We start from the raw sequence: 7,226 nt of genomic DNA, 5'->3' as shown, positions 1-7,226 counted from the left end.
AACTTGTGCAGCTTCTCTGCGCCCAATGCCTTCGTAAATATGTCAGCTACCTGATCCTCTGTGCTAACATAAACTAGATCAATAAGACCTAGTAAAACCTTCTCCCGAACATAGTTATAATGCACCTCAATGTGCTTTGTTCTAGCATGATAGATTGGGTTATTTGCCAAATGCATACTGCACATGTTGTCACAATAAATGACAACTGGCCCATCTGCAGACTCATGCATATCATAAAGTAGCTTATGCAACCAAGCTACCTCACATGCAGCCATTGTTGCACCCCTGTACTCAACCTTTGTGCTCGACAAGGCAATTGTAGGCTGTTTCTTGCTGCTCCAAGTGAGTGCAGCACTCCCGAAAGAGAACACATATCCACTGGTAGATCGTCTATCAGAAATACTACCAACCCAATCAGCATCAGTGTATCCATCCAACTGTTCTGAACCCCAGCCTCATAAAATAGTCCATACTGCAATGTGGACTTCACATACCTGAGTATGCGTCTAGCCGCATCCAAATGCGGTTTCCTTAGAGCCTGCATAAACTGACTTACCAATCCAATAGCATAGCTCAAATTTGGCCTAGTAATAGTCATATAAATCAAACTTCCTACTATGCATCTGTACATAGTAGGGTCTTCCAGAAGCTCACTTGCATCTGCGCTCAGCTTCACATTCTGCTCCAAAGGAACTAAAATAGGCTTACAACCTGTCATCCCATATTTGGACAGCATGTCCAATCCATACTGCCTCTGCAAGAGCTGTATCCCACTTGGTGATCTAATCACCTCAATGCCCAAGAAATATCGTAGCTCTCCCAAATCTTTCATCTCAAACTTCTGCTTCAATAGCATTTTCACATGAAGGATATCTTCATCACTATCACCTATGATGATCAAATCATCAACATAAATGACAAGCAACATAATACCTTTCTCTGTTTTTCTCACATAAAGTGAGAAATCTGCCTTGGAAATCTGAAAGCCAATAGTGACAAGATACTGTCCTATCTTGTCAGACTATGCTCTAGGTGCTTGCTTCATTCAAGCCATACAAGGCTTTCTTCAACCTGCAAACAAACTCAGGAGATAAACAGCATGAACATAACCTGGTGGCTGCTCCATAAAGACCTCTTCTTGCGAATCACCATGCAAGAAGGCATTCTTTACATCCATCTGATGTAAAGACCATCCCTTTGATGTAGCCATAGCAATGACTGCTCTTACAGTTGCCATCCTTGCAACCGGACTGAATGTTTCTTCATAATCAATGCCATATGCCTGTGCATACCCCTTGATAACTAATCTTGCCTTGTATCTATTCACAGAACCATCTGCATTGTGCTTCACCTTATAAACCCACTTACAGCCAATTGCATTCTTGTCTTTAGGCAAAGGCACCAATTCCCATGTAGCATTTGCTTCCAAGGCATCCATTTCTTCATCCATGGCTTTCTCCCATATTTCTTTTCCTATGGCTTGCTCAAAGGAAGTGGGTTCTGATTCCTGTATCACTTTGACCATATAGGCATAGTGAATGGCTATAAATCCATCATATTTCAGCCTATCCACAGGATACCTAGCTCTGGTAGACCTGCGCAAACTACGCTCACTTCCAGGTGCTCTCAAAACATCCTTGGTCTTCCTTACTCCAGGTGTAACAACAGAAGGAATACCCAACTCATCATCAATGCTCTGTTCTAAGCCACTAGATTCACCATCCACATAAGAGTGACCTGCATTCACATCAAACATGGGCTGATCTACCTTCTCTTTTCCTTTTCGTGATACCTGCATACCACTATCTGCATTGCTTTGAGGAGTTTCTCTTGATCTCAATCTGCCTGTCCATGGCGAAGTATGTGAACCACTGCTACAGGACACTGCAGGTCCACTAATATTTTGTGATTGCTGTTGTGAATTTTGTGCAGCATTACCATTTTGTGCATCTATATCATCAATCACATTTACTGGTTTATACCAGCTGCTCATCTCATCAAAAACATCTCTGCTCACTGTAAACTTACGAGTAGAAGGGTTATAGCATCTATAGCCTTTCTGCTGCAGAGAATAACCAATAAAGATGTACTTCTTAGCTTTTGGATCCAACTTGGACCTCAACTCATCTGGCACATGAACATAGGCAATGCAACCAAAAATTTTCAAATGAGAAATATCTGGTTTCCTACCAGTATACATCTCCTCTGGCGTCATGCCATGTATTGCTGCAGTGGGAGTCCTGTTCATTATGTAAACTACTGTAGCAATTGCTTCAGCCCAATAATAATCTAGTAGGTCTTTTTCATTTAGCATGGCCCGAGATACCTCTCCAATATGCCTGTTTTTCCTTTCTGCAAGCCCATTTTGCTGTGGGGTATGACTGAATGAATATTGCTGCTTTATGCCATGCTCCTACAGGAACCTTGCAAACTCATTTGAGAGGTACTCTCCCCCTCCATCTGACCTTAGGCATTTTATTTGCAGGCCTGTTTCTTTTTCAACCATAACTTTAAAAGCTTTGAAATGCCCAAACACTTCACTTTTCTTTTTCATGAAATACACCCAAACTTTTCTGCTATAGTCATCAATAAAAGTGACAAAATAATGACAGCCTCCAATAGATGCAGCTTTAGTAGTCCACACATCAGAGTGGATTAATTACAATGGCTTCTTACTCTCTTGAACATGTCTAGGAAATGGTTTCCTTGCCTGTTTTCCAAATTGACAGGCTTCACATACCTTATGCATTTCTGCAACCTTGAATTTAGGCAATCCTGTAACAATATTTTGGGCCTGCATTGATTTAAGTCGTTGTACATTAACATGACCAATGCGTTTATGCGAGATATCAATATGTGCAACTACACCGGTCCCATGTGCAAACATTGCTACACTCAATTCAGGCATGTCCGCATCCAATGTAAACATCCCGCCCTTCTTCTTTCCTTTTTCTATCAAGCGACCGTTATTTTTCATATCCTCAACAAAGCATCCATGAGGGTCAAATCTGCAAGCCCTGCTCAACAATTTGACCACCAGAAACCAAGTTCTTGGTGATATTCAGGACATGAAATACATCAGACAGGTATTTCTTTTTCCCATCCTGCATAGACAAAGGAATTTTACCAATCTGCACAATAGGATGTGCAGTATCATCACCAGTCTCCACAAATCCTGGTCTTTCCATTTTCCTTGCATCTTGCATCCATTCTGCATGACCTGTCATGTGGTTTGACGCACCTGAGTCAACATACCACACATCATTACTTTCTTCTGCACTTGTCACAGAATTGGTCATGTGTTGCACCATAAACAAATGCTCATTTCCATCATCACCTTGTCTACTAGAGGATGCATAATTGCCTTGCTACAATTTTCCATTCATAATGTCATTCTGCTTTTTGTAGCAGTCTTTAGCCATATGACCCATTTTACCACAATAGTAGCATTCAACATTGTTGTTTGCATTTTGGCCTCTCTGCCATCCACCACGACCTCTTTGGCTCCCCCTGCCTCTAGAGTTACCACGTCCTCCTCCAAAGGACTAGTTTTCTTAAGTTTGCTGCATATTCTGATTTCTACCATGGCCTCCAGATCGGCCTCCTCTACCTCTGCCTCTACCTCTTCCAGCATTTGAGTAGAAGACTGTTTCTTTTGAAGTTCCTCCTGAAGAAGATGCACCACCATTTCTCTGCTCTTCAGAAATTAGAAGAGCAAACAACTCCTCAAAATCATGAAATTTTTCACGGATGGCAATGGATGTCCAGAACTGTGCATAATCCTTTCCTAGACCATTCAAGGTCACAGAAACTAGATCATCATCTTCCACTGGCAACCCAATGGAAGCAAGTGCATCTGCAATTTTCTTCACCTTCATGTGGTAGTCATTGATGCTCATATTTTCTCTCTACACATTGTGAGCTACATTTTCCTGGCTTGCGTATTTGTCCTATATATTTTTGCCAAAGTATCCCATGCCTCCTTTGGCGTACTTGCATCCTGCATATGCACAATCATAGAATCTGAAATACTAATAGATAGCTAGTACATAACTTTTCTGGCTCTCTCACGCCATCCTTTAAATGCCTGCATTTCCTGTTGATTGGGAACATTAGGAAGAACTGGTTCTTCTTCATTTCCTGTAATGAACTCCCAATAGCCTTTTCCCATAAGGAAATTCGTCATTCTAAACTTCCATGCTTGGAAGTTGTTCTTGTCAAGCTTTTCAATGACAATCTGTGAAAGAGAATCAGACGCCATCACAGAACACTGCAAAATATTCTGTCACTACAAAAAACATAGGTTCTGCCTCACACGGGCAAATCTGCAAAACTGACGAAAGTGGTATTTGACCACACAGTCACTTCCTAGTGACGATTTTGCATCAACAGGCAATAAGGATGATTCTGTAACTCCCAGTATCTCTGCGCACAGGCATACGATGCAATTTCTGTGACAACTTTTCACCGACCTGCAGAGCAATGGTTGCACAGCAAAAATAGGGCCTTTTTCTCAGTGCTTGCAAAGAACTTCTGCCTCCAAAACGGGCCTCGAAATGGCCTCGAATCAGAAAAATAAAGTCACCGAGGGCTTCACCCAAACCCGCATCATATATTGCCCTCTCGCCACACTACAAAGGGCGTCTCAATCTGAGACAATGCACTCTTGCACTTTTCGACTGTGCTACCTGCAGAGATTTGCTCCCAAACTCAAAAAAGGAAAGCAACACTGGTCCTCTTACCAGGACACCACGAACTTGGTTTGCTTTCTTGAGCTCCTTACCACGAACCAGGCTCTGATACCATGTGAAGATAGTGGGAGAGAAGGAAGGAGTCTCACTTGTGGCTTTCTCACATACACAATGGGGGAATACACACAAAGGTGGAGGCTCAAAACAGTTTTCCTCTTCTTAGTTGTGAAAGCCAAAAGAACTCTAGTATAAAGAAATAGAAGAACCCTATATGTGGGTCTCAGACCAAACTCATCTAACTAAGGTGGCATACTAATTGAGCCATGAACTAGAGTACATAAGGATAGCTGTCATCTAGCTATTATTCATGGACGATGTACCAACCGCATCTGCAGCTAACAAGTCGGTGACATAAATGCACAACGGTCACCCTAGCATATCATGAGTGGAGCTCGATATCTCAACAGCACTTTCATTGATAGAGTGTTTGGTGACTATGTTAGTGTTTGCATCAGTGTAGGTGTCTTTAATGGTGGCAACTCAACCCACATGTAACGTTCATGATTTGGAAAGCTTAGACATTGTGTTTAACACCCTATGCTATCACTTATCAAATCAACCGACGAAGGTTCATTTTGTGTGTGTATGTGTGTGTGTGTGTGTGTGTGTGTGTGTAGGCAAGCAAGCACATGAGTAGTTAGTGTCTAAAATCTTTATATGTGTGTGTATGAGTGATCATAAACTTGACTAAGGTTTATTCCTAGTTTATTAGTAAATCCTAGCCATTGTTTTCATTACCCTATGCTATCTATCTCAAATCAACCCAAAATCATTTCCTATTATGTGTGGGCATGTCTTAGAATATCTATGTGTGTGTATTGTCTTAGATTCTATTTGTGCGTGTGTGTCCCCAAATCAACCCAAGGTCAAATTACAGTGTGTGCAAGCATATCTTAGAATATAAGTTGTGTGTGTGTGTGTGTGTGTGGGGGGGTGAGTGGCCACTGGTCAACATACATGAAGCACAAATTGAGCTAAGTTAGATTTGAAAACTCAAAACATGTTCTAAATGTTTTTTTGTGTTTAAGTGATGATTAAATTGACTTGAGATTGATTTGCAAAGCTTGGAATTTGTGTTCAACATCCTATGCTATCAACTCTCAAATTTACCTAGGGTTGATTTCTAGTCTATGTAGGTGTCTTACAATGTGGTTGTGTGTGTGTATGATGTCTAAGAAAGTGTTTGTTTGTGTGTGTGTGAAAGATCTATCACCAAACATGTAAATCAACCTAAGGTTGATTTACACTTAGAATGAGTTTGTGTGTGTCACTTCTTATAATGTGTTTGTATGCATGGGTAATGTCTTAGAAGGTGCTTGTGTATGTGAGAATCAAATTATCAATGCACGATGTGTAGTTTGATTTTCAAAGCTTGGATATTGAACATATTGTGTTCAACACACCATATGCTCTCACTTATTAAATTAATCAAAGGTCAATTTGCACTATATGGGTGTGTCTTGGAATGTGCTTTTTTGTGTATGTAATTGTCTTAGAATCTATTTGTTGATGTGTGAGTGATCATCCAATCGACCTAAGGTCAAATTTCTAACCCTAGCCCTTGTATCTAAAACACTATGCTAAGGATACTTAAATAAACATGTGTGTGTGTGTGTGTGTGTGAGAGAGAGAGAGAGAGAGAGAGAGAGAGAGAGAGAGATCACCAACATCCCTGAAGCACAAATTGACCTAAGGTCGAATTAAAAACCCAAAGTAGCACACTAATGAACTTAGTGGTCCTTGCACACCTTAGGATCACAAGGGTCCCCAGGGGGAGGGGTGTGTGTGTGTTTCCCACTGACTACATTCCTACAGGTCCAACACACAATCCAAGTGAGGGCAGCAGTCCGCCCATCACAATGGATTGGGTTGGACTACTACCCTCAATAAAATCAAATCAATTATATAGAATAAGGGTAATTTGTTAATGAAATCCATGTCCCACTAGTATTGTGATGAATATGAATGGGTCTCGAAAGTGCCCTTAAAGTAGGGTCATGGATTCCGGAGGGTCCTATCCCATATGGCCCTTTCCTACCAGTCGGCAGAGGGCAGCAAAGCTATCATAGTCATGACTGAGTCCCATCGAGTCAAGGGCATCCATAGAGTGTATGAAGTGAGGATCCCACAACCATTTGGTCGAGGCAGTGATCAAAAGGACTTCAAATGGTCCCCAAATTCTCATGAGTCCATGTTTACCATACCTTGATGGATCCTTCCACCGAACACCATCTTGAAAGCCTGGTATGCCAATGAGGGGGGCGGTAATGGATCCTCGTAGCCAAGTTTGGCGAGGCCCTCAGATGAAGAAGGGACCTGCAGGAGATGATGCAAATCCACCAAGTTAGTCAAAACTTTAATTGCAAATCTGACGGAGAAGTGTGCCAACTCACCTAGCACCATCACAACAAAAATGCAAGTCATAACAATACATCTTTGTTGCTATGGTAGCCAGGCTTTAATGTCGGCACACAG

The sequence above is a fragment of the Dipteris shenzhenensis genome, chromosome 11 (assembly GCF_047967505.1).
Source record: "Dipteris shenzhenensis isolate YYH24624 ecotype China chromosome 11, Dip_SZ_1.0, whole genome shotgun sequence".
NCBI lineage: Eukaryota > Viridiplantae > Streptophyta > Polypodiopsida > Gleicheniales > Dipteridaceae > Dipteris > Dipteris shenzhenensis.
This window is presented reverse-complemented; position numbering follows the sequence as displayed.